The sequence below is a fragment of the Meriones unguiculatus genome, chromosome 6, assembly GCF_030254825.1.
Source record: "Meriones unguiculatus strain TT.TT164.6M chromosome 6, Bangor_MerUng_6.1, whole genome shotgun sequence".
NCBI lineage: Eukaryota > Metazoa > Chordata > Mammalia > Rodentia > Muridae > Meriones > Meriones unguiculatus.
The window spans coordinates 61682399-61700060 of NC_083354.1; the positions used below are offsets into that span (position 1 = coordinate 61682399).

A 17662-nucleotide genomic window follows, 5' to 3' on the forward strand; every position below is an offset into this window, starting at 1 on the left:
GAACTTGGGTCATCATGTTCTGGAGGGAAGCACTTTCACCTCCTGAGCCATTTACACCACCTAACTTTGTTCTTGCTTTTGTGCTCATGAAAATATTTCTTTTGTTCAGAACTCCATGACATAACCCATGAGTCCTGAAACTGTAGAAATAATGGTAGAACTCTTAGGTAGCAAAAAATGGATTGAAGGGAGCTATGGAAGGGGTGGTTTAGTGTGAATGACTCATTTGTTTGTGTGTTTGAATACTTGGTCCCCAGTTGATGGAACTGTTTGTGAAGGGCTAGAAGGTGACTTCATGTGTCACAAGGATGGCCTTTGAGACTTCAAAAGCCTAACAATTCTCAGTGCACTCTGTTTCTTGCTCTCCTGCCTGTGGTTTAAGATGTGAACTCTAGGCTGTTCCTGCCATTCTGCTTTCACTCCACCATCAAGAACTCTAACCCTCTGGAGCCATGAACCCACTTAAATACTTTCTTCTATAAGTTGTATACCGCTAACTTGTATACCACCAACTACTGGAAGGATTGTCTTAGCTGAGCAGTTTTCTAAGCCATTTAGCAGGGAGAGAGTTAAGCAGCTTCCTGTTACAGAGAGTGGCAGTTATGGCAGCTTCTCTGTGTGGGATAAGAAAAGGGAACGACTCAGCATCTTCCTGATGCTATTGCCAATCCAAACCATCCCAAGAAGGTGGTGCTAAAGCATGGGTCCTCCTTACTCCAGACAGCTGCTGAATGCTTCCCAGAAGTCAGACACACCCCAGCATTTCAGGCCACGAGGTCATCAACAGAACTGTGTGGATACAAAATTAGTTGCTCACATAGGAAATGCCATGTGGAAGCTTAGTGTGCAGCTGTCATGGTCATGAGCCCTGATATCCACTGAGGTGAACGTCGGGATCTTTGTTTCTGCCCAAGGACTGTGGCTTGTGCAAGGAGAAACATGGTGGTTTTCTCATGTTGCTGTTTTCAAATAAATGAATGACTGCATCACCTTTTCCTATAAAACGGAAAAAAAAAGAGTGAATTAGAAGTTCGGTAGGGCTAAGAAGATTGAGGAGAAATGGAAAACCAACGAGTACTAAAAAATACAGTTCGTTCTTTTGGGAGTGGTAAGTTGTTTGAAAATCACTGATTGTACCAGTCTGGGAATGTCCTAAAATCTATTAACTGCATTGCAAAGAGGAGAATATATAATGTGTGCGTTGTGTCCCAATAACATTGTAATATTAATGGTGAAAATGCTTGAAAGTAGGAATTTATGTGATAAACTGCATGATTGTGTCTTACCTGAACTACTAGAAAGGATAATAAGTTATCTGAATGGAGAACCTATCCCTGACCCCAGCTCTGAGGCAAGAAAGTTCATGAATATCAACTTTTTGGCTGTTTGCAGGTGCTGAATAGAAACATTTGAATAACTGAGGCCTACTTACATATCTACTTTGAAACACTCTATTTTAGTGGTTCTCAACTTTTTTTTATGCTGAGACCCTTTAATACAGCTCCTCCTGTGGTGACCCAGACATAAAGTTATCTTTGTTGCTACTTCACAAGTCCAACATTGCTACTGTATGAATCTTAATGTAAATATCTGTGTTTTCTGATGGTCTTAGGGAACCCCTATGAAAAGGGCCTTTGACCACAAGGGTTCAAGGCCCACAGGTTGAAAACCATGGATCTATAGGCTCTCTGGGGAATGTCAAGAGATTCAGCCTTCATTGAAGACACAGTATATTTGATAACCGTTATGAATTATTTAAAATTCTCTTATGAGGTTTGATAAAAAGTTGATACAGCAAATGAATTGTAGATGATAGTGGAGGTACTAAAGTGTAACCTTCTACTTGCTTCATTCTGAACTGAAAGGGTTTTAAGAACATATTGTCTAGATAGCTCAGCAAGTAAAGGTACCTGTGTGGAAGCCTGATAACATGAGTTTGCTCCCTGGGATACACCTGGCAGAAAGAGAGACCTGATATGCACTCACACACACATACTTTCCAAATGTAATAAAAAGAATTCATTAAGTTATCTAGGATTTTGGAGAGCAGGGCACAAGTTTAAGGCTAGCCAAGACTATATAGCAAGAGTGCTATAAGCCTGGGGACACTGGTGCTCTAAGCAGCTTGCACGTGCTTTCATTATTATTAACCTTATTTTAGCAAAAAAGTAAAAATTAAGCCATGCAAGTGGAGAGGATTTAAGATGCTCTCAGAGGATATTTATTTATTTGTTTATTATTCTTTTTTGGGAGAAGGGAGTTTTAAGACAGAGTTTAGCTCTGGCTGTCCTGGAACTCTCTCTATAGACCAGAATAGCCGAATGCAGGCTTCTGCTCCTGAGTGATGGCACTGAGTGATGTACCACCACACTGGCTATTTCAGAGGCAGTAGAAACCCTCTTGCTTACTGCTACAAACTGTTTAATGAAAAGTGTCCATTTGATTCAACTGGGAAGCACAGCCTCATGGCAGGAAGGAATCAGGTTGAACTAAAAGTTCCAGTTCATCAGCTAACCAATAGGAGGGGCTTGTTAGCTGAGATAAACAGCACTTAACAAATGGGAAAAATTTTTATTTGGGTTACTCTAAAAAAAACCAATTTTCAGAATTATTTTACTAAATACAAGATGGAGATAAGATAGACCAAAAATGGGCTTTGTTTCTTGATTGCTGGAGAAATCACATATCATGTTTGAAATTTTTTGCAAACCTCTATTTTCAAAGTTTTTGAAAGGGTTGGCTTGGGTGGGTGTTTGGAGTTCACTTTATATGTGGCTTTGAAGAACAGAAGGTTCTTTGGGAACTTGAAATAACCACTGACCAATAGATTATGATGGAACCACACAAGCTCAGTTTCACTTACTTATGGCCATGCGTGGAGGCCATGCCTGTCCCCCAGGATGACCACTGGGGTGCTGGACTTGGACGTTGCTGCAATGCCTGACCAGGCTTTTCTCTTGGGAAATCAGTTTTTGGTTTGTAAGCAGACTTTAATTTCTGTTACAGAGAGACATGGAATTCTGATATGTGAAACCTCATTGCAGGAAACCACCTGAGAAGAAGCAGGACCCTGACCTTACTGAAGGTAAAAGGAGCCCAGATGACCATTAGCAAGGCCAGTGCCTGACAGACACCCAAACCCTTAAGAGGATGCATGTGTTTGACTCAGCAATTCTTATTTCAGGAATTTACTCTGAGAAAATGTTTAAACTTAGGGAAAGGTTTTGTTTATAGCAGTTTGAACCCATCTTTGTTTATGAAGAGAAAATTGCTTGGCATAATTGCTCCAATGTAGCGTGATTAGCCATTCAGAAGTCAATGAACTAAACAACAATCAAACAAAGCCCAAAGCAGTGCAGGTAAAAGAGATTGCCTTGTAAGCCTGAGTTCAATCGCTGGGTTCCACTGTGGAGGGAAAAACCAGCCTCACAAACACACTGTGGCCCCTGTGCCCACACTCACAAATCACAAACACTCACACACAGCCTATTAGGGGGAAATCAAGGTTCCCTTCTTGGGTTCTTGGTCTTGTTAATTTTTTTTTTAAAGTTGAGATCAGAAGGAAACTCAGGGATCATTTTATTAGAGTTTCAGAGTAAAACGATGAGGCAGGTAAGGTATAAATCACAGCAACTTTCCAGAAGGACAATGGAGAAGAGAGAAAGTTACGCCTTTGAGTTAGGACCCAAGTACACAGGCAAATTCAGCAGTGGAGTTCAACAAGCAATGTGTGGGTTGGGAGTGGAGGTCATCAGAGAAATGGAGTCTAGTGTGTCAGGAGCCCATGCTTAGGCTTTTGGTCAGTATCTAAAAAAGAAAGAAAAGAAAAGAAAGAAAGAAATAGGAAAAAGGGAAAAGTTACAGGCTTAAGGAATTTTATTTATTCATCATTTATTTTGGGTGTAGGTGTGTTTTGTTTGCATGCATGTCTGTGCAACCAGGTGCATGCCTGGTGCCCATGGAGGCCAGAAGAGGGCGCTAGATCTCCCTAAAACTGGAGTACAGACCATTGTGAGCTGGGACTTGGGTTTACTGGAAATGGAACCCAGGTCCTCTGGAAGAGCATCCAGTGTTTGTAACCCTGGACCCCCTAAGCTACAGTTTCCCTGTTAGAACTAAGAAAATTGGGCAGGTTTAGCAGTGCTGAGGGGTGAAAGCTCTGTAAATACAAACATTATCCTCTGAGGAAATAATTATGCCTCCCAACTTAGCGTATCTTCTGGTGAGTCAGATTCCCTGTGGAATGGTCTCTTAGCTGGGTGAATGGCAGGTTAAATTATCTGTAACGTTCTAATCTTATCTGAGTTCTCAGATAAAACTCAGATAGAACTCAGATAAAAATCCTGATTGCTCAAGCCTTGACTGCAGGGCAGTCTCTAGTACCTAGCAAACCAATAAATATGCAGTGGGAAAATAAAAATGGTTTACTCTTGCAGGAAACCCAGAGACTTGTGTCTCTGTCTACTATTACCCAGCTATGTCCCTGTACTGCCCATGGCTGTGCTGGCTGAGGCAGCTCAGAGGTGGGGTACTTTCCTGGTATGCAACAGGTCCTGGGCTCAGTGCTTAACACCCACCCTGGACTACTGAAGGGACTAAGGGCTGGTTAGTTCAAGTCTGTCAGGCAAAATAGAGGACCCGGGCTCGATCCCTAACAGTCACCCCAGTACATTGCAAGTATATGTACATTTATGCATATGTCTATGTCTGTCTATATCTATGTCTATGTCTCTGTTCTGTTTATGTCTATATCTATGCCTCTGTCTCAATGTCTGTATCTATGTCTATGTCTTTGTATGTCCTTGTCTATATCTATATAGGCTAATGGGACAATGCAACATTTTAACTTAGAGAAAAATAATTGATAAGATAAATACTGTAACAACTATAATAATAATTATGTTCTACTAATATAATAATAGAATAGGGACTAGTATAGAGGAGGAGGTTCCAGAGATTAATACGAAAGACAGTGACAGTGGAAGACTGGAAGTCCTTCCTGACCTGGGCTTCATTTCAACCAAAGGAGCATGCTGAAGAAGAGCTAGCTTTGTGAGAACACTGGGAGAGGCAAATATTGTGTGAAGTGTCATGCAGAGCTGTCCCTTTCCTTTCTTGGGTCTGGGTCACAGTCCAGGCAGCATTCTTAGCTGATTAGAATGTCTTCTTTAATAAACTATCTCCTTGCCTGTAAGCATCCCTGTGCTTCATACAACCCACTGTAAAGAGGTATAAGATCTTGGGAAGCTCAGTGGCTACCTGCCAGACTCAAATCTTCCCAAGCATCTGGAGTTTGTAAGCAAGGGTGAGTAAAACCACTGAACTGGACCACCCATGGGTAATAAAAGGTTTATTTAGGAAATTAAAGTGCCAGGTGTTCACTTGGAGGCCAGGGAACAGTGGCGCAGAAAAAGCCTTGTCAATCTTAAGGGAATAGGGAGGAGAGGTGTGGCTCAAAACAGCCTGGGAGTTAGTGCAGGCTTTTGCTGTTTGGTTAACAGGAACTAGATGTCTGTGCCCCAGGTAGGTGACTGTTAGGGACAGCTGGATAAAGGAAGTGGTGATTTTCCTGGTAAACAGGTGCCTTTGAGGTTCCTGAGGGATGCTGAATTTACCCTCTGGTTTACTCAATAAACTTCTGTTTCCCTGGCCAGAGTCCTGCCTGAGATAGGACATGGTTATTGGCACTACCACTGTGGACCTAACACAGCTTACGCACAGAGCACTAGCCCTGAGAAGTGAACGGAAGAGAAGGGTTTTAAAGAACAGGGTAATTTTACCACATTGTCTCTACGAGGCTATGGGATTTCGTGTATATTTTTCTCTAACATGCATGGCAAATATGTGCCCTCCCGCATTACAACAATGGCGCCATTATTCACATCTGGAACAGGTCTTGGTGAAACAAACTGTGTAGCATCCTGTAGGCTGATGTGGTCTGTCTGTTTTCAAGCTCTTAGCCTTTAATTCAAACAACTGAAAACAAAGGCTCTAAGATTTTCAAAAGAAGCAAAATTACTTTATGTGGAGCAAAGTGAAGCTACAGATTAGAGGAGGATACACTGTCAAGATGGACAAATGGCTGTGTAAATGAGAGTTCTGACACACCCTGATTATTGCTTGGGCTTTCACTCATGGGGTTGAGGAAATGAGGAGTCGAGTTACAAGAAAGTAGACAGGTACTTTGTTTTGTCTGACAGGCTGAATTTAACCAAGCCTTTAATCCCTGAGCATGTCCTTCACAGAACACATCTGACTTTCTTCATATGCATATGTAGTTATGCGAAAGATAAGATGCTCAATAGAGAACTTTCCATAAACATGAGAAAGTAGTTTTACTTTCCTGCATATGCATCACAAACCAGTGAGCAGGTGAGATTAGCCTGTCCATTCTCCCTTCCTAATGCATTGGTGCCACACTTGGCTAGAGACTGCCTACACTTGACTGTCCAAAAGAGAAAAGAAAAAAAAATCCAAAAGCCCAGAAAGTGGCCCAATGAAAGTGGCAGGGTGTCTGTGGTATATGTAGGTTATTACAAGAGGGAGATGTGCACAACCCAAACCAAAGAGGGTCCCAGGATAAACACCTTCCTGTGGTGCCTGCCTGGGCCACAAGTTCTAGGTGGCCCAGTACATGACTAGTTCTAGACCAGCATGGAATACTTAGCATAATTCTATCTCAGAATAACAAACAAAGAAACAAAAGGTGGGGGGAGCCTTTATGGATGGAAACAGGCCTATTTGTCTTGTTCATAGCTGGTCCTCATGGCCTAGTCCACTTGCTTGAGACACAAGTCGACACAGCAATTATTTCTTCTTAGTCCCTTTGTTTTGACATCTGGGGCAGAGTGTGTGTATCCCCATGTCCATGTGGAAGTCAGACGACAACTTGTGGGTGTCAGTTCTCTTCTTTCAATGTCCCGGGTTTAGCTGCAAGTGTTTTTACTCTCTGAGCCACCTCATGGGACCTAAATTCATGTTCTTTATAGCAAAGCATTGCTATCGCCATTATCGGTTTTCCTTTCTCTTTTAGAAGATGGCCAAGCACGGGGAGGCCAAGCATGAGGAGCCAGTTACTGAGTTTGATTATGATCATCTCCATGAGCTCTCTGCTCTTCTTGGTGTGGACGCAGTGCAGCTGGCCAAGAGGCAAGATGAAGAAGAGCATAAAGCACGAATGAAAATGAAGAAAGGTTTTAACTCACAGATGCGCAGTGAAGCCAGGAGATTAAAGACTTTTGTGACCTATGACCCATATAGCTCATGGACGCCTCAGGACATGGCAGCTGCTGGGTTTTACCTTACTGAGGTGAAACCTGGGGTGCAGTGCTTTTGCTGTAGCTTAATCCTCTTTCACACCAGCCTCAGGAAATTTCCCATAGAAATCCACAAGAAATTTCGTCCAGAATGTGAGTTCCTGTTGGGCAAAGATGTCGGTAACATTGTCAAGTATGACATAAGGGTGAAGAGTCCAGAGAAGATGCTGAAAGGAGGCAAAGCATGGTACCAAGAAGAGGAGGCCAGGCTGGAGTCCTTTGAGAAGTGGCCGTTTTATGCCCATGGGACCTCACCACGTGGACTCTCCGCAGCCGGCTTTGTCTTTACAGTTAACTAACTGGGTCCCATTTTGTGAGGTTTTCTGTGGTGGTTAAGGGTTAGGTTCCATTTTGTGGGCAGTATTTTGCTAATCAACAATTATTGGTGAACTGTATTATATTAGACATAATGTGTATTTCATTACATTTCATCTTTAATAACTTTGCTTCTGCTTTAGTGAACATTTAATGAAGCATTGGTTTTCTACAGATATGTATGTATATGTACACACATGCACACGCGCATGTGTGTGTATAAAGTAAAATGTTACTTTTCTTTACATATAGACTTTAAGAGTACCGGCAGTGGGCTGAGTGTGTAGCTGAGTGCTAGATCACCTAGTAGGACCTCCAAAGCCCTGGGCTGTGTCTATGGAGGATGGCCATGGCTGGGATGGGAGGTCCAGACTCAGGAGTGGGTCATTTAGGGCAGTGGGATGTGGCCAGGGATTCAGTCAGAAGGGACATGGAAGAGTAAGCATGCTAGGGTCTGTGTTGCTCTGGTTCAGTATGATCAGCTCCAAGACACACCTGGTGCCATCTCTTCCCTGCATCTGTAGGTGAAAGGGACACTGTGCAGTGCTTCTCCTGCGGTGGATGCCTGGGAAACTGGGAAGAAGGAGACGATCCCTGGAAGGATTATGCCAAGTGGTTACCCAGGTAAGTGGATTGTATTTCATGATTAAACTGTTTAATGTTTTATTTTATTTTATTTTTTTTTCAATGCAGTTTATTCAGGAACATTGAACAATCCTCGGACCCCGGGGAAAGCCAGCCCACAGCTTAAATAGCCTCTGGGTAGCCAACCCAGGCGTGCCACGGGGGCAATGCAGATAGGTCCACATACATGGAAGCAAGCCAGATCCTCGGTCTTAGCCAAATGTGGAGTTGTTCGTGACAGAGAGCACTCACCATCGGGAAGATGGAAGGCGGAAACCAGCTCCATCTTTAAGGGATAGCATTCCGCAGCTCTCTACAGTTCCCCCTTTTTGTTTTAGATGCATCAGGCAAGAGTAGAGGTCTGATCTCTGATATTAGAAATAAATTGGGACTTTGTACTGATGTTCATTTAGGTGTCATCCACCCAAAGAGCATCAGACCCGTCCAATACCTTTTTCTCAGAGGCGGGACCTGGGGCATCAACCCGCATGCAATCAGACATGCTCTTCTCTGGGTCCAAAGCGGCTGACCCTGAGTGCAGTGCTTAGCCTCGCATCCTGAGCATATCATTTTAGCTTTTTATGGTATCCAACCATGCTTGGGGAGAATGTCCTGCTTCAATGGCTGTAAAGGCCTGAATGATCATGGCGGCATCACACTGTTGTGAGACTCTAATCTTGCATATATACCACAGGCAAACCAAGGAGACCAACACCAGAAGGCCTGCTAACACTCCCATGCCCGCCCATTCCTTCAGATGATTCATGGCTGCAGCAATCCATGTTGATAATCCTGTGGCTAGTCCTGCGTCCACTCCGGTAGAATTTACTGTGACAATGGCCACTCTCAGCTGTTCCATCGTAGTATCGAATTCTCCAGTCCAATTACCTAAAATATAGCTCGACAATTGTTTAGACAGATTTGCAGCGCAGGAAAAATTCTCATGTTGTATGCTAGTGACACAAAGTCCAGCATACTTTCATTGACAGCCAGGTTGAGCGATTTGCCATAGGGTATTGATTTGCTCCTGCAAGAGGTCAATCCTCTGATTGAACACCATCAAGCTTCCTTTTAGTTGAGCATTAATTCTTTTATGTACAACTAAGGCATGAGCTACATTGGCTAAATGATTATTCAGGGTCTGAGCAGTCTGCCCAATATGACTCATGGCTAATGCCCTGGTGGTAGCTCCAGCAGCCATCAATGAGATGGTAGTAACAATGGTGGCTGTAGTTCCAAGATCCCTTTTCTGTCTGAAGAGAGTCATAGCGTGAGGGGCATCAATGGGCACAGGCACCCAGTGAGGCATGCGAGTAACCAGGGCATACCTAACTTTACTAGCATTCCAGCATTGGGCAAAAAAGCAAGTATCATTACCACAATTACTTGGCTCTATCTGGCTAATAATGAATAAAAATGGGGAATATAGAGAAACAGGTGTGGGCTTATAGGAAATATTATGAGAAGCCTTAACCCCTCGTTGGAACATCCTGCGTCAGTTCTAGAACTAGCAGTGGTGGTGTCCGAGGTCTGAGTAGGTTCAGGAGACCATTGCCCCCAGGGGCGAGACGTGCTCCATGCCAATTGACTAACTCCATGTTTTCCTCCAATTTTGAAAGTCATTTAAGGTTCTTAAACTATTTTTTCCCTTTTTTCTTAAATTTTTCATCAATTACATTCTATTCATTCTGCATCCCCCCATAAGCCCCTCCCTCCTCCCATCCCAATCCCACCCTCCCTCCTCCCTCTGCTTGCATGCCACTCCCCAAGTCCACTAATAGGGGAGATTCTCCTCTCCTTTCTGATCTTAGTCTGTCAGTTCACATCAAAAGTGGCTGTATTGTCTGTCAGTTCACATCAAAAGTGGCCTGGTAAGGCTGCTCCCCCCCCAGAGGGAGGTGATCAAAGAGCAGGCCAATCAGAGTATGTCAGAGGCAGTCCCTCTTCACATTACTATGTAACCCAATTGGACTCTGAACTGCCCTGGGCTACATCTGTGCAGGGGTTCTAGGTTATCTCCATGAATAGTCCTTGGTTGGAGTATGAGTCTCTGGGAAGTTCCCTATGTTCAAATTTTCTTGTTCTGTTGCTCTCCTTGTGGAGACCCTGTCCTCTCCAGCTCTTACTATTTCCCAGTTCTTACCTAAAATTCCGTTCACTCTGCCCAGCAGTTGCCCATCAGGCTCAGCATCTGCTTTGATAGTCTGAAGGGCAGAGGCTTTCAGAGGCCCTCTGTGGTAGGTTCCTAGGTTGTTTCCTGTTTTCTTCTTCTTCTGATGTCCATCCTCTTTGCCTTTCTGGATGGGGATTGGACGTTTTAGTTAGGGTCCTCTCTCTTGCTTAGTTTCTTTAGATGCACAGGTTTTAGTGGGTTTGTCCTATGTTGTATGTCTATATGAGTGAGTATATACCATGTGTGTCTTTTTGCTTCTGAGACAACTCACTCAGGATGATCCTTTCCAGATCCCACCATTTACCTGCAAATTTCATAATTTCCTTATTTTTCATTGCTGAGTAATACTCCATTGTATAGATGTACCACAATTTCTGCATCCATTCTTCAGTTGAGGGGCATCTGGGTTGTTTCCAGCTTCTGGCTATTACAAATAAAGCTGCTACAAACATGGTTGAGCAAATGTCCTTTTTGTGTACTTGAGTCTCTTTTGGAAATATGCCCAGTAGTGGTATGGCTGGATCTTGAGGAAGCGCTATTCCTAGTTGTCTGAGAAAGCGCCAGATTGATTTCCAGAGTGGTTGTACAAGTTTACATTCCCACCAGCAGTGGAGAAGGGTTCCCCTTTCTCCACAACCTCTCCAGCATGTGTTGTCACTTGAGTTTTTGATCTTGGCCATTCTCATGGGTGTAAGGTGAAATCTCAGGGTTGTTTTGATTTGCATTTCCCTAATGGCTAATGAGGTTGAGCATTTCTTTAAGTGCTTCTCTGCCATTCGGTATTCCTCTACAGAGAATTCTCTGTTTAGCTCTGTTCCCCATTTTTTAAGTGGATTACTTGGTTTGCTGCTTTTCAGCTTCTTTAGTTCTTTATATATACTGGATATGAGTCCTCTGTCAGATAAAGGGTTGGTGAAGATTCTTTCACAATCTGTAGGTGGTCGCTTTGTTTTGATGACGGTGTCCTTTGCTTTACAGAAGCTTTTCAGTTTCATGAGGTCCCATTTATTGGTTGTTGCTCTTAGAGCCTGTGCTGTTGGTGTTCTGTTCAGGAAGTTTCCCCCTGTACCAATGAGTTCTAGGGTATTTCCCACTTTTTTTTCAAGCCAATTTAATGTGTCTGGTTTTATGTTGAGGTCTTTGATCCACTTGGACTTCAGTTTTGTGCAGGGTGACAAGTATGGATCTATTTTCATTTTTCTACATGTAGACATCCAGTTAGACCAGCACCATTTGTTGAAGATGCTATCTTTTTTCCATTGTATGGTTTTGGCGTCTTTGTCAAAGATCAGGTGTCCATAAGTGTGTGGGTTTATTTCTGGGTCCTCTGTTCGGTTCCATTGATCCACCATTCTGTTTCTATGCCAGTACCATGCAGTTTTTAAAACTGTTGCTCTATAGTACAACTTAACATCAGGGATGGAGATACCTCCAGGAGATCTTTTATTGTAGAGGATTGTTTTAGCAATTCTGGGTTTCTTGTTATTCCATATGAAGTTGAGAATTTTCCTTTCCAGGTCTGTAAAGAATTGTGTTGGTAATTTGATGGGCATTGCATTGAATCTGTAGATTGCTTTTGGTAAGATGGCCATTTTTACTATGTTAATCCTACCAAGCCATGAGCATGGGAGATCTTTCCATCCTCTCATATCTTCTTCTAATTCTTTCTTCAGAGATTTGAAATTTTTTTCATACAAGTCTTTGACTTGCTTGGTTAGGGTTACTCCGAGGTACCTTATGTCATTTGTGGCTATTGTGAAGGGTGTTGTTTCCTTAATTTCTTTCTCAGCCCTTTTGTCTTTTGTATACAGGAGGGCTACTGATTTTTTTGAGTTAATTTTGTATCCTGCCACTTTGCTGAAGGTGTTTATCAGCTGTAGGATTTCCCTGGTAGAGTTTTTGGGGTCACTCACGTATACTATCATATCATCTGCAAATAGTGATAATTTGACTTCTTCCTTTCCAATTTGTATCCCCTTGATCTCCTTCAACTGTCTTATTGCTCTAGCAAGGACTTCCAACACTATGTTGAAGAGATATGGAGAGAGTGGGCAGCCTTGTCTTGTCCCTGATTTCAGTGGGATTGCTTTAAGTTTCTCTCCATTCAGTTTGATGTTGGCTATAGGCTTGCTGTATATCGCCTTTACTATGTTTAGATATGTGCCTTGTATCCCTGATCTCTCCAATACTTTGAACATGAATGGATGTTGGATTTTGTCAAAGGCTTTTTCAGCATCTAGGGAGATTATCATGTGGTTTTTTTTCTTTCAGTTTGTTAATATGGTGGATCACATTGATGGATTTCCGTATATTGAACCACCCCTGCATACCTGGGATGAAGCCTACTTGGTCATAGTGGATAATATCTTTGATGTGTTCTTGGATTCGGTTTGCAAGTATTTTATTAAGTATTTTTGCATCAATGTTCATAAGGGAGATTGGCCGGAAATTCTCTTTCTTTGTTGACTCTTTGTGAGGTTTAGGTACCAAGGTGACTGTGGCTTCATAGAATGAATTTGGTAATATTCCTTCTGTTTCTATTTTGTGGAATAGTTTGAAGAGAATTGGTGTTAGCTCTTCTTTGAAGGTCTGGTAGAATTCTGCGCTGAAGCCATCTGGTCCTGGGCTTTTTTTGGATGGGAGACTTTTGATGACCGCTTCTATTTCTTTGGGGGATATAGGTCTATTTAGTTGATTTACCTGGTCCTGGTTCAGCTTTGGTAAGTCAAATCGATCAAGAAAATTGTCCATTTCATTTAGATTTTCAAATTTTGTGGCATATAGACTTTTGAAGTAAGTCCTAATGATTGTTTGGATTTCCTCAGTGTCTGTAGTTATATCCCCCTTTTCATTTCTGATTTTGTTGATTTGGGTGGTGTCTCTCTGCCTTTTAGTTAGCCTGGCTAAGGGTTTGTTGATCTTGTTGATTTTCTCAAAGAACCAGCTCTTGGTTTCATTGATTCTTTGAATTGTTTTATTTGTTTCCAATTGATTGATTTCAGCCCTGAGTTTGATTATTTCCAGCCGTCTACTCCTTCTTGATGTGTCTGCTTCTTCTTTTTCTAGGGTTTTTAAGTGAGCCATTAGGGTGCTTGAATGAGCTGTCTCGAATTTCTTCTTGAAGGCACTTAGTGCTATGAACTTTCCTCTTAGCACTGCTTTCATTGTGTCCCACAAGTTCGGGTATGTTGTGTCTTCATTTTCATTGATTTCTAGAAAGACTTTAATTTCTTTCTTTATTTCTTCCCTGACCCAGCTGTCATTTAGTAACAAGTTGTTCAGTTTCCATGTATGTGTAGGCTTTTTGTTATTTCTGTTATTGTTGAGGTCCAGCTTTATTCCATGGTGATCAGACAAGATACATGGGATTATTTCAATCTTCTTGTATCTGTTGAGGCTTGCTTTGTGACCCACTATGTGGTCTATTTTGGAGAAGGTTCCATGAGGTGCTGAGAAGAAGGTAAATTCTTTTGTGTTTGGGTGTAAAGTTCTGTAAATGTCTGTTAGGTCCATTTGATTCATGACCTCTGTCAGAGACATTGTTTCTTTGTTTAATTTCTGTTTGGTTGACCTGTCCTTTGTTGAGAGTGGGGTATTGAAGTCTCCCACTATTAATGTGTGTGGATCTATATGTGCTTTAAATTTTATCAATGTTTCTTTCACAAATGTGGGTACCCTTGTATTTGGGGCATAGATGTTCAGGATTGTGATGTCTTCCTGGTGGAATTTTCCCTTGATGAGTATGAAGTGTCCTTCCCCATCTCTTTTTATTAATTTTGGTTGAAAGTCTATTTTATGAGATATTAGAATGGCTACTCCTGCTTGCTTCTTGGGTCCGTTTGCTTGGAAAGTCGTCTTCCAACCCTTTACCCTCAGGTAATGTCTATCTTTGTGTCTTAGGTGTGTTTCTTGTATGCAACAGATTGCTGGGTTTTGTTTACGTATGCATTCTGTTAATCTGTGTCTTTTTATTGGAGAGTTGAGTCCATTGATGTTGAGAGAGATTAATGACCAGTGGCTGTTAGATCTCTTGATTTTGATGTTGGCTGTGGTCATCAGGTTGTGTGCTTGGTTGCTTTTTGTTTTACTGAAGTGAGGTTATTTATTTCCTGTGTTTTCTTGAATGTAGCTAGCTCTCTTGGGTTGTATTTTCCCTTCCAGTGTCTTCTGTAATGCTGGATTTGTTTGTAGGTATTGTTGAAATTTGTTTTTGTCATTGAATATCTTGTTTTCTCCATCTATGAGGACTGAGAGTTTTGCTGGGTATAGTAGCCTGGGCTGACATCTGTGTTCTCTTAGGGTCTGCATGATATCTGTCCAGGCCCTTCTGGCTTTCATAGTCTCTGTTGAAAAGTCAGGTGTGATTCTTATGGGTTTGCCATTATATGTTACTTGGCCTTTTTCCCTTGCAGCTTTTAGTATTTTTTCTTTGTTCTGTATACTTACTGTTTTGATTATTATGTGGCGGGAGGATTTTCTTTTCTGGTCAAATTTGCTGGGTGTTCTGTAGGCCTCATGTATTCTAATTGGCCTCTCCTTTAGGTTGGGGAAATTTTCTTCAATGATTTTGTTGAAAATATTTTCTGGGCCTTGGAGAAGGGAGTCTTCTTTTTCCTCTATACCTATTATTCTTAGGTTTTGTCTTTTCATATTGTCTTGCATTTCTTGGATGGTCTGTTTCAGGAATTTTTCAGATTTAACATTTTCTTTGACAGATAGATCGATTTCTTCCATTGTATCTTCTACACCTGAGATTCTTTCTTCCATCTCTTGTATTCTGTTGGTTATGCTTACCTCTGTAGTTCCTGTTTTCTTCCCTAGATTCTTCCTTTCCATTATTTCTTCCATTTGTGTTTTCTTTAATTTTTCCAATTCTATCTTCAGGTCTTGAGTTGTTTTGTTTACTTCCTTCACCTGTCTGATTGTACTTTCCTGTTTTTCTTTTAGTTCCTTCAACTCTGTTTCTTTCATTTCATTCAGTGTTTTAAGCATTTCCTTTCTAAAGGCCATAAACTGTTTGGCTGCAGCTTCCTCTATTTCTTTATGGATGGCAATATTCTGTTTGAGTTTATCTTCCTCTATGTCTTTACGAATCTTATTTGTTTCCTCTGTTATCATCTTCATGAGCATACTTGTTAGGTCATCTTCTTGGATTTCAGTTATGGTGGGGTGTCCAGGGCTACTTGCCCCTGGGTAACTGGGTTCTGGAGATGCCATATTGCTCTGTCTTTTGTTGCTTGAGCTTTTACGCTGGCCTCTACCCATTGTGTTATCTTAGGAGTTTGGGGTTATTTTCTGGTGGTTCCTGGGGATCCTGTGGTGGAGAGAATCCCCTTTGCAGAAAGCTGGATTTTCCTGAAGGATGTCTTCTCAGCTTTTTGGGTATAGTCCCTGGATGGCTGGTGTTTTTTCAGGAGTTGCTCACCTCAGGGATATAGACCTGAGTGGTAACTGTGGTCTTTGTTAGTCGAGAGGGTTCTCCTCTCACCCAGGGAAGTCCTGAGGGCAGCTGCCCTGTTTCTGGGTTTCTTGTTGCAAATTTAATGATCAGCTGCTGTGACCCAGTTGGACATCAGGCGCGCCTCAACTGTTTGTGCTTGTGTCTGGAGCACAGCTGAGTGCTGGCGCCTCGGCCCCACTAGACTGCTAGACTTTCTAGGGAAGGATTGGGTGATTTAGATCAGTACAGTTTCCTTCCTTCCCCTTGGATTCTCTGGAGACACAGACTCCTAGTGTCTTTTTTTTGCCCTGGTGCACACTGCTCAGTGTCCGCCAGCTGGCTGGCCACAGAAATTTGCCTGTGCCTGGAGCACAGCTATGTGATGGCGGCTCAGTCTCTGCCAGCTGTCTGGTGTGCAGAAACTGCCTGTGTCTGCCTTTGTGGCTTTTGGGAGTCTGAGTGGCTCCCTAAGCTGGGTAATTTTCCGGGGACCTTTTCAGGTTGGGGGTGAGCTGAGTGCTCTGAGATCAGACCCGCCGTTTCTATCTCTGGCGGCGAATCAGTCGCGCAGGCAGGCAGGGCTCTGTGCAGGAACCTGGGTCCCCGGCTCTGGCTCTGGGCTGGCTCCTGGGGTGCCCGTGGAACCCGCCCGAGTCTTTTCCAGGGGATGTCTGGGTGACCTAAGGCCGGTCCCAATCTTTTCCTGTACCCTGGGGTTATCTCTCGACTGAAAATTCCAGTCTCTGATAGTGTGGTGCCCAAGGTTCAGTCTGGGACCTTGACCAGAGACACTGGCTTGTGGCTCTGGGCTGGGGCTGGGGCTGGCGGCTGGCAGCCAAGCGTCTGGCGGAACCGGGATCTCTTCCGCGGTTTAGCCGGGTGAGTTAAAAGCTGATTGAATCCCCCACCGTGGGGTATCCTCTCACCTGGGAAACACAATGACTGTGTTTTATGGCCGAGAGTTCTGATTGCTGTTCACTGTGCTGATCCTGCTGTGCTGCTGCTCAGAATTAGAGTCCTCCCGGCGCCGCCATCTTGCCCCTCCTCCCTGTTTAATGTTTTACAGAGCAAAATAAAACTAGAGATAAAAGAGCCACATTGTTGGGGTATTCCCTTGAGTTCTGATCTTCCTCCTATCCTATATGGGGTCACCCCAGAACTTTTTAAGTGGTCATATAGTGATAAGTTTGAATCACACGAATTTAGCTTTTTCTTCTTTTTTTAAAGTTTTTTTTTTGTTTTGTTTTGTTTTTTTTTTTCTGGATTATTGAGTGATTTTATTGGCTTGATCCATAAAGGATATTTTTAATACATTCTTAGTTTTTTTAATCAACCTTGTAACCACTACTTTTCTTTTTTTTTTAGCCTTTCTTTGTCTAATTTTTATTTTTTATATTAATTACAGTTTATTTACTTTGTATCCCCGCTATAGCCCCCTTCCTCATTCCCTGCCAATCTTACCCTCCTTCCCTCCTTTCCTCCCTGCCCCTCCCTAAGTCCATGATAGGGGAGGTCCTCCTCCCCTTCCATCTGACCCTAGCTTATCAGTTCTCATCAAGACTGGCTGCAATGTCCTCCTCTGTGGCCTAGAAAGGCTGCTCCTCCCTCGAGGGGTGGGAAGGGTGAAAGAGCCAGCCACTGAGTTCATGTCAGAGACAGCCTCTGTTCTCCTTACTAGGGAAACCCACTTGGATGCTAAGCTGCCGTGGGCTAGAGGTCCTCTATGGTATGCTCCCATTCTGTTTCTTGTTATCTCATACTTCCAATGTCCACCCATTTTTCTTTCTAAGTGAG

The 17662-nt window shown here is 42.7% G+C and overlaps 1 pseudogene; it reads left to right on the forward strand.

Moving 5' to 3' along the window:
• Positions 1-7036: 7036 nt before the first annotated feature.
• Positions 7037-17662, forward strand: part of LOC110543473 (baculoviral IAP repeat-containing protein 1a-like) — a 46945-nt pseudogene continuing 36319 nt past the window's right edge.